This window comes from Vidua macroura, chromosome 1 (genome assembly GCF_024509145.1).
Source record: "Vidua macroura isolate BioBank_ID:100142 chromosome 1, ASM2450914v1, whole genome shotgun sequence".
NCBI classification, from domain to species: Eukaryota; Metazoa; Chordata; class Aves; order Passeriformes; family Viduidae; genus Vidua; species Vidua macroura.
In genome coordinates this window covers 128,218,246-128,232,081 of record NC_071571.1, presented here as the reverse complement: position 1 = coordinate 128,232,081, position 13,836 = coordinate 128,218,246, and the positions used below count along the sequence as shown (strand labels likewise).

Below are 13,836 nucleotides of genomic sequence, written 5' to 3'. Positions count from 1 at the left end.
TCTCAGAGGCAATAGCTAGTAAGATTTGGTCAGGAGACTGTTTTGTGACTTCATTCCAGCTCAGAAAAACAGACCAGGCAGAGGAGATTGGGATGTGTGGCACCTGCTTACAAACACTAACAAGGGAAGTGCAGGGGAGGGAATGTCTACCCTTTCTCTCTGTGTGAGACAGATGCTCTGCTGCCTCCTTCCCCTGGGTCAGCTTTCAGAGGAAATCATCCTCCTTCCTAGGGTCAAGCTCTGAGCTAAAATACTTTATTCAAAGGCTGACTTGCTCCTGTCTCTTTGAAACTCTCACCATCTCCTGATGAGCCATTAATACACACAAGGTACACTCCCTAACCCAGAGAGTCCTTACAGATAAAAAGGAGCACTTCAGACTCTTCAAGGGTTTTCACAGACTTGGACAGTCTGAGTTTAACAGGAATTCTGGAGTGAATTGTGTGAATTATTATGCAAATGTGGTAGCAGGCTTTGGGACAATATTTAAAAATTGTGGGCAGTTGAATGTGAATCTAAACAAATTCTGACTTCTGATTTAGTTTTAATGTAATAAATACTGAAAATGTAATACTAAATATTTGCAAACCATTGGCCACAATTCAAAGAATTAGTCATTCTTTAGAAGCATTTTTTTTAAATAGAGTGGAACTGGGGGAATCTGAAGTTCTCTGGTCTTGCTTTATGCAAAAAGATAGAGTGGGTCAAACCTTTATGTATGCTTAGGAAAGTTCTGTAAGTCAAATAAAAAAAATAGAATTGTTACTTTTCCTCACTCAGAAAAAAAAATTCTTCCAACAAACGATAGTGTGCATATATGGTGTTACTTGTGCATTTAGAAATGCTATTTTTATTAGTTGTTGCAAATAACTGTTCCTTTTTTCCTGCCTATATGACCAGAGTTTGTTCTAAGATCTACTTGATCATTAAAAATTATGTTTTCAATCACAAGTTTTACATACTACCAAATGTCAGGAATACTGAACAATTATGGTTCTGCATAAAACTATTAAATAAGAGAATGACATTAAAATACAGATAAACAAATGCACGTGAAAAGATTAATCTGGTAAATTTATTTCTTGTGCATAACTCAACAATAGACAGAGAATCTCAGTGGGGAAAATAAATGCCTTCAATGGACATTATCACTTGACAAAGGACTAATGATGTCAAATAAAGTGGAAAGATGTAATCCTGGGGATTTTCCTGCTCACAGTTACATTATTTGTTGCCTAGAGTCAGAGAATCCTATGACCCTATTAATTTTTTACTTTTTATTTTAATACAGAAAAAATGAATAATGAAAAGTTGTAACTGAATTCTAGTTTGCAAAAAATACTTAGTTTTGTAGAAGTTGCCTGTTTTCAGAGGCTTAGCGTTTGGGTGTACTGATTAAAAATATTTCATTGGCAAGAGAATATAAAGAAGCATTATTGACAAAAAATAATTGCAAAAACTCACAGCAAGGAATAATCTAAAATTACATGGAGGCATATCTTCAATTTTGTGCCACCAGCAAGTGTTATCTTGTAATATTAACAATACATTTTAACTGAGACTACATCCTAATAGAACCAAAGGGAATAATTGCAGAAACACTTCAAGCACAAGGCTTAATTAAAATTTCTTGTTATATAAAATTGTGGCCTTTCAACTAATTTAGGTAAATGTTTTGGAAAACAATTTGAATGGCTTGTAATTTAAGCTTTTTCAAGCAGTGGTATTATTTGCTTAAACTTCCTTAATCTTCATTTACATCCAAAGCTTTCTGTTCTACCAATATTTGTATATTTAGAATTTCTTTGATTCTTTTTTTTTTTTTTCCCTTTCAAGGGGTTGAAGGTTCACAATGTAAAAGTTTGGCAGGCTTTTAAATGCAGATAAACTAACCTCATTTGTTCCTCTGAATTAGCCATTTCCTATGCAAAACACTGCACTACTACACAGTTGAGATCTTAATGTAAAACACACGTATGTTTATTTTTTCAACCACTTAGTGAAACACAATTCACACTCTTGGCAATCTATTGAAAAATATCAAAAATTTATAACATATATTTACTTAAATGCTGCATTTCCTTCTTTTTTATAAGCCATAGCTTGAATATTTTCAAGTATTGCTTTCCTTGCCTATTGATCAAAAACTTGGCCCACGTGAAAGTAATGGTAAAAAACTCCACTGACTATAGCACACTGATGATTTCACTTGGTTTTAATTACCTTTGGTGTAATGAGGGACTATCTATTATGAGTAATGCATGCTAGGGAAAATCACAAAAGAAACAACACATAAGCTTGTAATACCAAGTGTATGAAATCAAAAACTGATTTTCTATACAAAATCAAATTTGATTATGCTACCTTTCCAGACAATAAATCAAAATTACGCAGGGACCATTTTAATTCATGATCTGACATATCTGTCTAATGAAAATATCTTTACAAAGGAGAATAGGCTGTTTTAGGTCAAAGGTTATACTTAATAATGGCAGAGTTCAATCCTTTCCCATTCTTTATAAGACTGCACCAGCATTTCTCTGTAGTCTTATCATGATGTAGCCTTTGATTTTGTGTTGGAGTGATGTCTGGCCAGTCCTTTATAATAGCCACAGTCATTTGCTGCTTTAAACTGTACATTCCCAGCATATCTGCAATCAGATGTGGTTTATGACATTACATATTCACTGTTAAAAATTCCTTCACTGTCTACAAGATCTAATCCCTGTATCTGAGAAACAGAAGCAGTGAGCAAAGACAATTGAATATCTATCATTTTCATATTTGTGTTGTCATGACAGATGTTACTGTTGGCTGCAGTTTTCTGGATGTTTCACTCTTAGCGGCCTGTTTTGCTCATTGGCCATTGCAGTCAGCCTCAAAGCTGAGACACTCTAGAAATGATCACTGATTAGTGTGGGATCTTCTACAGTCATTTTTTTCAATCCTACTATGTCCATCAGGGAGAACATTTACTTAGCCTTGTCCCATACCTTTTGGAGTTAGATTTGGTACCCAGATTCTTTTTCTTTTTTGTTGTCAGCACAATATCAAAATACACAAGCATTAAAATGAGAACAAAAGGCATATATTAGCCTCTTATCTTGCTGCAGCTTGAATGCAAAATAACCCTCATACACTCACCTACAGGACATGGAGCACATTTCTCAAAGGGGAGGAAGGACCTTAGCACAGGAGCTACCAGGGCTCATTGACAGAGGTTTAAACTAGATTGTAAGGGGCAAAGGTACAAAATCAGTGATAAGCAATTGCCAATGATAAGTTGTGGGATGACGTGTCAAAACTTGACAAACTGAGTGCTAGTAAGAATCCTTGGGGTTGAAGCTGCCCAGAAATGTGGAGGACAATAAAAAGAGACTATAGTAAATGGGGTTACATCAGGCTGGTGGGATCACATGACTACATCAGTAGTGGGATTCACATGAGTACATCTTAAGGCCAGTTCTCTTCAACACTTTCACAAACAATTTGGATACAGAACTTGAAGAGATGCTAAGTATGCCAATGAAACTGTATTGGGAGGAGCTGATTACTCCATTGAGGACTGAGAAGCCCTGCAGATACATCAACAAATTAGAGGGCTGGGCAATCACCAACCATATAATGTTCAGCAAGGGAAAGGGCTGGATTCTGCACCTGGGACAGGGCAAACCAGGATGTACAGACAGATTTGGGAACAAGATATTGGAGAGACCGCCACGGAAAAAGTCTTGAGGGTCCAGGCTGATGGAAAGCTGAATCTAAGTCAGCAGTGCCCTGACAGCCAGGAGAGCCAACCCTGTCCTGGGGTGCACCAGCCTCATGAGTCTGATGACTCAGACATATTTGTTTTAGTTTTTAAAATAATCTGCTCACTTCTGGCAGATGGTGAAGCATCATATTGTAAGTCATGGTGTGATAAGGCTAGACAAGTAGAAAAAAAAAAAAAAAAAATTATTCTGATTTCATTGCAGGGGTTGATCAGTGTTGTTTGGAGAAAGATAAGTCTGTCCTGAACCATTTTCACTGGTTTATATGTGAAGTTACAGAAGAAGTGTATACACACAAACGCCACTATTCTTTATTCTCTTTTCATGGACCAGGATGGATAGCAAAAATAAACTATGAATAACTCAGAAAAAAAATCCTTAAATTTTCTATAGGATCCTAAGTGGTACACTTGGTCTTTTCCAGGAAGGAAATTTCGGTTTCTGTGCTATTATTGGTAAGGCAATATAGTTTTGTGATAGGAAATACTGTGCAGCTGGCAAAAGAATCTTGAAAATGCTGTTATGCTCATATTCTCTCTATTCCTAGAAAATTTCACGTTTTGAAATCTTTTTTACACTTTCATTAAAAGGAAAAAGGTAGTCCACAGTTATTGATCTTTTTTTTAATGAAATTGTAAAAGAGGTTGCAAAAGGATAGAAGAAAATTGAAGATTATGACATATTAAAGATTATTTGGGTAATGGAGAGAGTTGTACAATTAGTGTTACTGAGCTTTCAAATAGATTAGAGGCTCATATGTTTGTCAGATTTAAGCTATCAAAGTGTCATAGAAAATAATGGGTTATCTAGTTTCCCCAAAGAGTGCATCAAAAGTGGAATATGTTATTGGAAGAGAAATATCAAGAAGTAGGTGTTGGTCAATGCAAAAGGAGATTTGACTCATTCAAATTATGTTCATCACATGTCCCATGGTATTTCGAAGAACCATGATCATGTGTTGACATAACCTGTATAATTGCAGGCCTCTGAGAGAGCCAATCTACATTCCAACTTGGTGTTTTCCAGTATTATTTATAAAGAGAACAGGACAGCTACTACAAAGCACCTATCTTCACCTCATATCATAATGCAACTACATATTAAAACTTTTTCAACTCTTTTCATTGTTTATTCCCTTCTATGTATCTGCCTGATTTTAAAGATGATGTATCAAAGATCCCCTGTTTGTATCATATGACATAGACAGATGCATGTATTCATGAAATGGTGGTGGTTTTTCTACATTTGACTCATCTTTCTTAGAATATTTACAGATTAAATATAGACTACTTCAACAGAACACTTTTTTTCTCAGCACCAGGAGAAAGTTTTTTGATTCTAACCAAGAAAAATTGGTATTTTTTTAGTAATAAAAAATGCCCAATTTTCTTATCTTTCCATGGTGCAGAACACACCACTGCTCCATGAATTCATGGAACTCATTGTTTTTATGTTAACTCCCTGTGGGGAAGGGCAACAGAATTTGGTTCAAGAAAATTTACAGATGATTCTGTAGTCTCAAAGTGCAATCACTACTGAGGAAATAAACACTTAATTGCTCTGTAAAGGCCTAATATTCATTGTGTGGATGAAAGGTTTTGTGCAGCACTTCATGGGCTTGTGCTGATACCTACAGAACATTAGGGAGAATTTGAACATTCCAGAGATTCTTGGCTGTAAGCCTAGATTTGATGTCGTTACAGGTCTTTATTTTGCTTCTTTTATGTCTGTCTATTTGTTTCTTCATATTGGATCATAACCATGTGGCAAGGGGAACATTTTATAGTGTCTCAGTCAGTTTAGTTATTTGGGCAAAATCAGAATGAATTAAAATGCTCAATTCAGTGAGGAATATAGAAACCCATCCAAATAGAGATTGTTTGGTGTGGGGTTTTTTTTTTGGTTTTCGGGGTGGGGTTTTTTTGGTTGTTTTTTGTTTGTTTGTTTGGGGTGGTGGTTTGTTTGTTTGTTTGGGGTGGTGGTTTGTTGTTGTTGTTGTTGTTAAAAAAAAAAAAAAAAAAACATGTTCAGTTGGTAAAGATAAAACATTAATTACCGGAGTTGTCACCATTTATATATATACTGTGGAACAGATCAGAAAAAGCAATATCATCTCCAGCTGCATCATAGTACAAGGTCATATTTTTAATCTGAAGAGAGACACTGGACAAGTTCTCATGTGGAAGATTTTCCAGAAGGAGCCAAGTTCTCTTTGAAAGTATATGATGGAGATATAGCACATAGTAACCACTCACAGAAGGCCCAAATCAACCCATGGTGTTGTTAGAGGCCTCTAAGTTTACCGAGTTTCATGTACAACGTGAGATCTAGTGTTACCCAGCTGCTGGTGTTAGCCAAAAACTCCATAGCATGTTTTGTATGGATTCTGCAGAACAGATTTTCCTTGAGCTGAAAGTGTTTTATAAATACAGCTTTTGATTACTTCAGGATATTTTTGAAAGGTTAATGTATACAAAGGAAAGAAATGCTAAAATGCCATTGGTACTGCCTGCACAGGAAAAATAGAGGACAGATGGATATGCATCAAAAAATTGATAAGAAGTTCACATCCAATTTCATAGTGAAGAAATTATTAAAAATATTTGAATAAGACTGAAAGAATTAAAATAAGGGCTATAATCAAAGAATAATTTACTAATGAAAACAGCTGTAAAAATGAGGATGCAGTATTAAAAAATTAAATATTAAACAAACGAATATCAAAGTATCCTTAAATTATTTACTTCCATAGAACACCAAATACTAAGAGCAGTTTTAAGAGATGTTTATTTTAGAATTATTTTTTTTCTAAATGCAGTAATACAAATTTGTTAATTGGAAATGTAGAGAATATATTTTTTTAATAAACAGTTTTCATCTGTACTAGAAATTGGACTGAGCAACAGCAATCATATGACCTTTGTAACATAGATGAAAGTAAGTTAGATAGTTACTGCAGTTATTTTCTGCACTGAGATGAACAGTGACAGGATTTCAATCAAGATGTTTTCCAAAGAAGAACTACAGCCATGGCTGTGGATGCCTCTGCAAGTAGGCTGCATTCACTACCTTCATTGAAAGACATACTTTCTCAGTCAGTTCACTCTGGATTATACCAAGACTGTTTATCAAAAAAATTATAAATATTGGCCTTTGAGCATTTTTTTTTTAAGCCTAGGGTCTATTATTAAGAAATGCTTTTCTTTGCATGTCTTATACATTCAATATTCAAGGAATTGCACAAAGTGTTTGGATATACTAATAGTCAACCAGGTAGATGTCCAAAATAATTTCTGCACAGCAAATGACCAAATTGCATGTGGTACTTGGCTGAATATTTTGTTATATATTGTTTAGGAAGAGGTAATGTAAGTTCACAATATTGAGTATTTTTTACATATTTGCCTTGTAATACACATGGTAATTAGGAAAAATACAACATACAACAACCAAAATAAGCTTCACAAATATATTAATGGCTTGTTTTGGTAGGCATGGTGGTATTCAATCAAAGGCTGGACTTAGATATCTTAGATCTTAGAGATCTTTTCCAACCTTAATATTCCTATGATTCTATGGTTCTAAAAGAATGAATAGTTTTATCTTCTTTTTATGTTTATGACGTTAGACAAAATAACTCTGCTTTAAGTAGCTGAGCAATGAATGTTGTGTTTCAAATAAAAAAATATAGCACAAAGGAGTGATTTGCAGAATCTAGTTTAAAAATGAATGGTTGATCTTCAAAGTGTGAAGAACCCCAGAATTCTTGTGTAGCTTGTCATCAAACGTTCAGTATTTTTATATTGGGAATAAAATGAAAAGTTTCTCAAATCTGCTACTGATCATGAAATGGTTTTGAATATGAAAAAGAACTCTGAATAGGGAGCAATGCTTTTGCCCTTTCTTAAATATATTACCATAGAGGCAGGAGATTGGCTGAGGAGCTCAGGCATTCCCGACAGTATTCCAGCACAGGTCAGTCCTGCTGCTCCCTCTGCCAGCGCTTGGGCACTGGCAACCTTAAAAAATGACCAAAGTACACATTAGAGTTAGAGTAAAATAAGGAAAATTAGAGAGAAAGGAAGAAATTAAAAGACAAAATAAAGGAGGAGTAACTGCATCTTGGATCTATCACTGTGCAGCAGTAGAAGTGGAAATACTTGACTGCAGCTTATTGAAATCACCACAAAAATTCAGGATAGGTTTCAGAGGGACTGCCAGTGTTTTGGCTAATCAACCATACTTTAGAATTTGATGTTGAGGGTAAAGGAGATATTTTTGCTCCAGTTTCAGTCACAGTTCCTCTTGCTGCATCCTGTTGTTCTGGCAGTGCATAAACCAGATTTCAGATAAGCAAGACTGCACATTGCAATTTTGTTGTGTATGTGCTCCATGAAGTAGATTTGTACAGCTGTTTACAAATGAGGGAGGAGAACTAGAGGTTTCTGCCATGAAGAGAGTAATAGTGCATATGAAAACCATAACCCTTTGAGTTCTTTCTGAAAAATAAATTGATTATTTTCATATTTTCTCTGATCTTTGAAGTCTAATTTCTGGGTTGCTTCAGCATTTTTTAATTTTTTTTTCCTTTTATTTTTCTTTCTGTCTTTTTTTTTTTTTTAAGCATAGCTATAGATTTCAGCATGAACAACGAAAAGTAGTTTTGATATATCTCAAATGAGTGAAAGAGATGATTCAGGCCAATAGTTAGGTCTCAGAATAAGATACCAAGAAGACGTGTTTTAACATAAAGCCATTTTGGACCCTGAATAAATTACTTGACATCACTTTATTGTGTCAGTAATACAGAAGAGGAGGTAAGAACAGATACTAGGAAAAAATGCTTAGCATACTCCTTAGCAAAGAATTCCCATAAAATAGCTACATAATATTTTCTCTTGAAAATGTATTTACACCAGTGAACCTCAGCTTAGCTGAAGACAGATACTTTAAACCAATCTCAGTTTAGCACTCCCCATATTCAACAATGGGAAACGTTTCCCAGTTTTTCACTTGCTTCTATGCCGAGTCACAGTAGCTAACAGTTTTGTTCATGGTATTAGTTTGCCATAACATGTTGTTAAGGAAAATAATTAAGTTCATGACAAACAATGTTTTTAATTTGTCTACAGGAGTTCTCCAGTGTCTGATTAGGTACCAACAGTAAATAGCTGGTATTCTATATAATTGTCCTTAATAACTGGCATCAAAGTAAATTCCTTACTTGAGAAAGTAAGGAAGAAACAGAACAAGTATTTGGTGATGTCTTTGCATATCTTTGTTTTGAATCCAATGATTTTGTCTCATTTCCAGTGAGGATATCAGCAGAAGGCTCAGGAGCTCAACCTAGGAAGTGCTGAGATTTTTCTGAGTGGTGTTTAAATCTCTGACTTCTCACCATGGCTCTCAGACAACCTTTATGCCCTATTCTAAATGGGTAACCATGCTGTTGTCCCAGACACATTAGGAAAGATGAAATGTTTCTATAAGTTCAGATAAGTGATGTGTTGTACATCCATCTGTTAATGAACAGATAACTATCCTTTGTAATTTTAAAGGAACTTTGTTCTTAATGTGAACCAGCTTCATAATGAGCTGAGCTGTGTAAATAGTCCATTTAGTTGATTGTTTCCTAAAATGAGATAGATTGGTAGCATCTATTTAATGTCTGATTCTGGTCTCAACAGAGCCAATTGTTTTCTACTATGGGATTAAGTAGGAACTAAAGTAAGGCTAGTCTGTAAGTTTCATTGCAAATTCTATATTGAGAAAAAAAAGCAAAACAGAAAAGAAAACTAAATTCAGAATCTTTCTCATAGGTGAATTGTGCTAAGAATTTTTTTTCCCTTATATCCCATGAACTGTATCTTCTATTTTCTGCTCCATTAAAATTATTTCCCAGAAAGTTGCTATTTTTTTTTTTTTTTCCTAATTTGTGCAGTAATTTCCTTTGGCTTAAATGCTGTAGATTCCAAATTCAGAATGTTGAAAATGGATGTTACTAAAGAAATAGGGGAAACCCCCAAATGAGCAGGCACAAAGTCTTTAATTCCACATGCCACAGGGTGGTTATTACCAACATAGAGATTTCCTGATGAAATTCATGACCTGATGAAGTAGATGTGGAAAAGTGCCTTTTGAGATTAGATCAATACTTTTAAAAGGACATTCCAAATTTTTTTTTTTGTTTAGATACAATAACTATACTTTGCATTTCCCAAATTCAGTTTCTTAATATCCCATAAAGTTGTAAGGGAAGTAGGGGAACTTTATTGTCTCTTTGATCACAGTCTTGAAATGCAGTTTCTGCAGGCTTTGTCCTTTTGTCAATTTCTCTGTATATAACTGGAAGTCTTCATTTTCTCTAAGAGAAGAATTTAAATTTGTTAAAAATATCTTAGTATATTATTTTGCACTGGCTTCTTTTCTTTTTTTTTTTTCTGCAATACTTAGATGAAAAAAAAAAAAGTAGAAGGCTATTCATTTGTCTGAATGTGTCAGTCTGTTATTGCTCTTTTGCTTAGCTCCTGAATATGTTTAATCTTCCATTGACAGAGGCTTGCTTTTGCACATGATGAGAGTATGCATGTAGGAGAACACAAGACCCAGTGTGATATCTTGATGTATTTTGTCAATAATATTAAGCTACAGTATTGACTGAAATTTAGTATTTGATTTGATTGACATTTATTTAGGGCAGAAGTATTATGCTTATTTGGCTTTTTCTTTTTTCAAATTAAATAGGCCAAACAGTTATCCTGTGGAATCTAGAAATAGTAAAACTTCTCTCCCTTATCAGCTATAGCTTTTAAATTTTGCATCTCACTCTATCCTATTAGGGTAATACTCTTAACAGCACCATATATATACAATTAGACATCAAGTCAGGCAGAAATTCAGAGATTTTTGCTGTACAGTGCAAGGATATTTCAAAAATTACTGGGGGTTCGCACACATTTTTATAATCATAGTCAAAATAATATAATTTACAGTTGCATTTTGGTCTTGTTTTGCACCTCTCTGTCTGCCTTAAATCTTTACCTGCCTTCACTTCCAAGTAGCTAAAAAAGGTACCAGTTCAAAGATTTCTGATTTTTTTTCCTTCTTTCTAGCTTGTTGTAGGTTTTTTAGAATGTCTATCACATTTTGCAGTCTTTCTTTTTTTACTGGCTATCATTCGACCTTGAGTCAGAGTGTCACATGTCATTACAGAATTGCAGAGAGAGTTCGTTAGGTATAAAATAAAGGTCAGAGCTCTAGGCATTTTGTAGCAAATTAATGTTTTAACATTGACAATGGTTGTTGATCCAGAGACATAAGAGAAAGTTAGGTGCTCTAGACAAGAAAGGTCCATTAATTTTGCACTAAAGTCTCTACTAGTTTGTGTATTATGGATAAAGCAAAATACCTGGATATTTTTTTTTAATTCTCATATGCATCAGTTGTGTCCCTTAAGGAATCTGAAATACATTTAAGTTGGTAATAAATACTGAAATGGAAACTAATTATTCATCGGAGTAAATATTTAAACAATCATAGAATTAAACATAAAGATCAATTTAACACAATCATCACTAAAAAGGTATATTCTAAGACTGGGAGGAGACTATATCTACCAACAAAGTATGAACATTACGCATTAAGAGTCAGATTTTTTTTACTCTAATACTCTCTTCCTTTTAAAATTCTCTGAGCTAATAAAGAAGTGTTTCTATGAGGGAGCTATATGCTATGATCATACATGATATACTGTATTTTAGTCCCTTTAAATGCACAGGAAAAAAATATGTGAAACATTTACTGAGAGTGCAGAATGATTTATGTATGACCTTTGTTTACTTTGTTTTCTCTAAAAAGCTTTATTGTCTTTTTTTCTCAGAAATATCCCATCTTCTGAATAAAATGTCAAAACATTCAATTTGAGTGACTGCTACTGCTTCTTCATTCAACTGTTACTCTTTAACCATCATAGAGTTTCTGAAACATTTTACAGTCTCTTCTCACTCAATAACCATTTTCTGGGTTTTAGATATATTGCTCTATCTTAATTAAGTGTTGATTTTTGTTTGTTTCAGCTTTGCTTTTTGAACTGGGAATAATTGCCCAAGCTTAATTTATTTGGTATGTCTGTAGTCATAATATTTAATGATCCATTATTATGCCAGATCTCAGCTGCACAGGAGTGATCCATATTTCTGAAGCAATTGGGTATCTACAGATGCTAACAAGGAGACATTTACTAGCCTGCAAGGAAAGACACTAAAATCTATGCATTCAATGTATGCATTTGTCAGGCTTTGCATTAGAATGCATGTGACAAATTGTGTTCAACCTGTTTGCTGTAGTTAATGTATTTTGGGGAAACAAAATAATAAAAAGTATATTTAACCAACATAGTGGGAAGGGCAAAGGGATTCTCAATAAACACCATTTCTCAAAAGAGACAAAACTGTGTTTATTCAACATAAACAAATACACTGAAAAGTGTTTTGCCAGAGAAACTGTTTCAAGCTATTTGCTTAACGTGTGAAAGAGCTTTATTAGAGTCAATATGCTTTGTCTTGGACTATGCCTCTTTTAAATTTCAATAATAGATAAACTCTTGTTAAAAAATACTTCCAGTAAATGTACATGTTTATCAAAATACAGATGATAAAATTGCTGGTAAGTATAACTTTGTTTAAGGTAAACAAATTACATTTACATATATGTGCTGAAATGAGGCATTCTTTCCATAAGCAGAGCCTTTCTCATCTGATACTTCAGAAAGGTCCTTGGCATGCTTTACAGCTACATGCTGCATTTCTTGCGTTCCAGAGTTTGGATTATATCAGTCTAAAACCATTGAGTCCAGCATGTTCACAGAAAAGTCACCCAGGAAAATTAAATTTACATAAACAAATTATTGTATCAGCCTCTGCCAATGCCTACTTTCCCCAATCTTCAGATGGTCCAAACTTTCAGTTCTGACCTCAGACATTTCCATTTGCTGATTCCCTGAAATTGTATCTATGGAAAAATCATATGCCAGCCTCTGCCTGTTTAAATAAGACCATAAAAATGCTAAAATCATACATTTTCAAAATGTTAGTTTTGTGGAAACCTGAAGGATCCTTACTGATGAGCTATACCTCATTGTCCATGGTTATTGCAAGGACAGGTACATATGCTGAAAATAGATGAGGAAAATAAGAAGTCTACAGGATTCCATCAGCAGAAGAGAGAACGCTGCATGTTATATTCACAATTATGCTTCAGAATAGCATATTTCAACATTAAAGGCAATGACCCATATCAATCTATGTATACATATAAACAGATTTAAAAATAAATTCATGGGGATATGCTGAATGAAACAAACATTCCAGTTTTTTCATAATTGTATTATTGTTAAGATTTTAATATTATAGCAGGAAAAATTATTGGTTTGCTAAGGAATCTGAGCAAATAATAGATAAGAATATTCTATTATGCTGCAAGTCAGCAATATGAAGTATAAAATACAGTTTGACATACAGCTCAATACCAAATCTGCAAAATATAATTTTATCGGTCTTGCTATCAAAATAAAATAATGCAAGCATACTCCAAAAATCACTAAGTCTGAAACATAACCCATTCTTTACAAGATATTTGTTAACTTTATGATTTTACAGATTTTGTTGCACTGTGAAATCTGTGTTCCTTATACAGAGGAAGAACTGCCATGTAAACTGAGACAGATTCTGGCAGAACATCACTTCCTTTATTGTTAAAGGGAATATCACTTCCTTTATTGTTAAAGGGGGTTGTTTTACATAATAATAATGCTGAAAAATGTTCAAATGTGTGTAAGAAGTTAAATACTTACCCTATCCTTCATCTTGAAATGAAACAGTTATGAAGTGGTACAGTGATAATATTTTTATTGATACCCATGTAATGTTCCATGTAGTAGATTTAGCTGGATATAGCACCTATTTTATATATGTGTGTATATATATATATATACATATATATATATATATATATATGGCTGTAATATTAACCATTCTATTTAATGTCCCTTGAAAGACTACTGAACTTC

At 33.9% G+C, this 13,836-nt stretch overlaps 1 protein-coding gene across 1 annotated transcript in view; it reads left to right on the top strand.

Annotated features, from left to right (window-relative positions):
- MMP16 (matrix metallopeptidase 16) overlaps positions 1–13,836 on the top strand; it is a 160,795-nt gene that overhangs the window by 129,053 nt on the left and 17,906 nt on the right. The window lies entirely within an intron of this gene.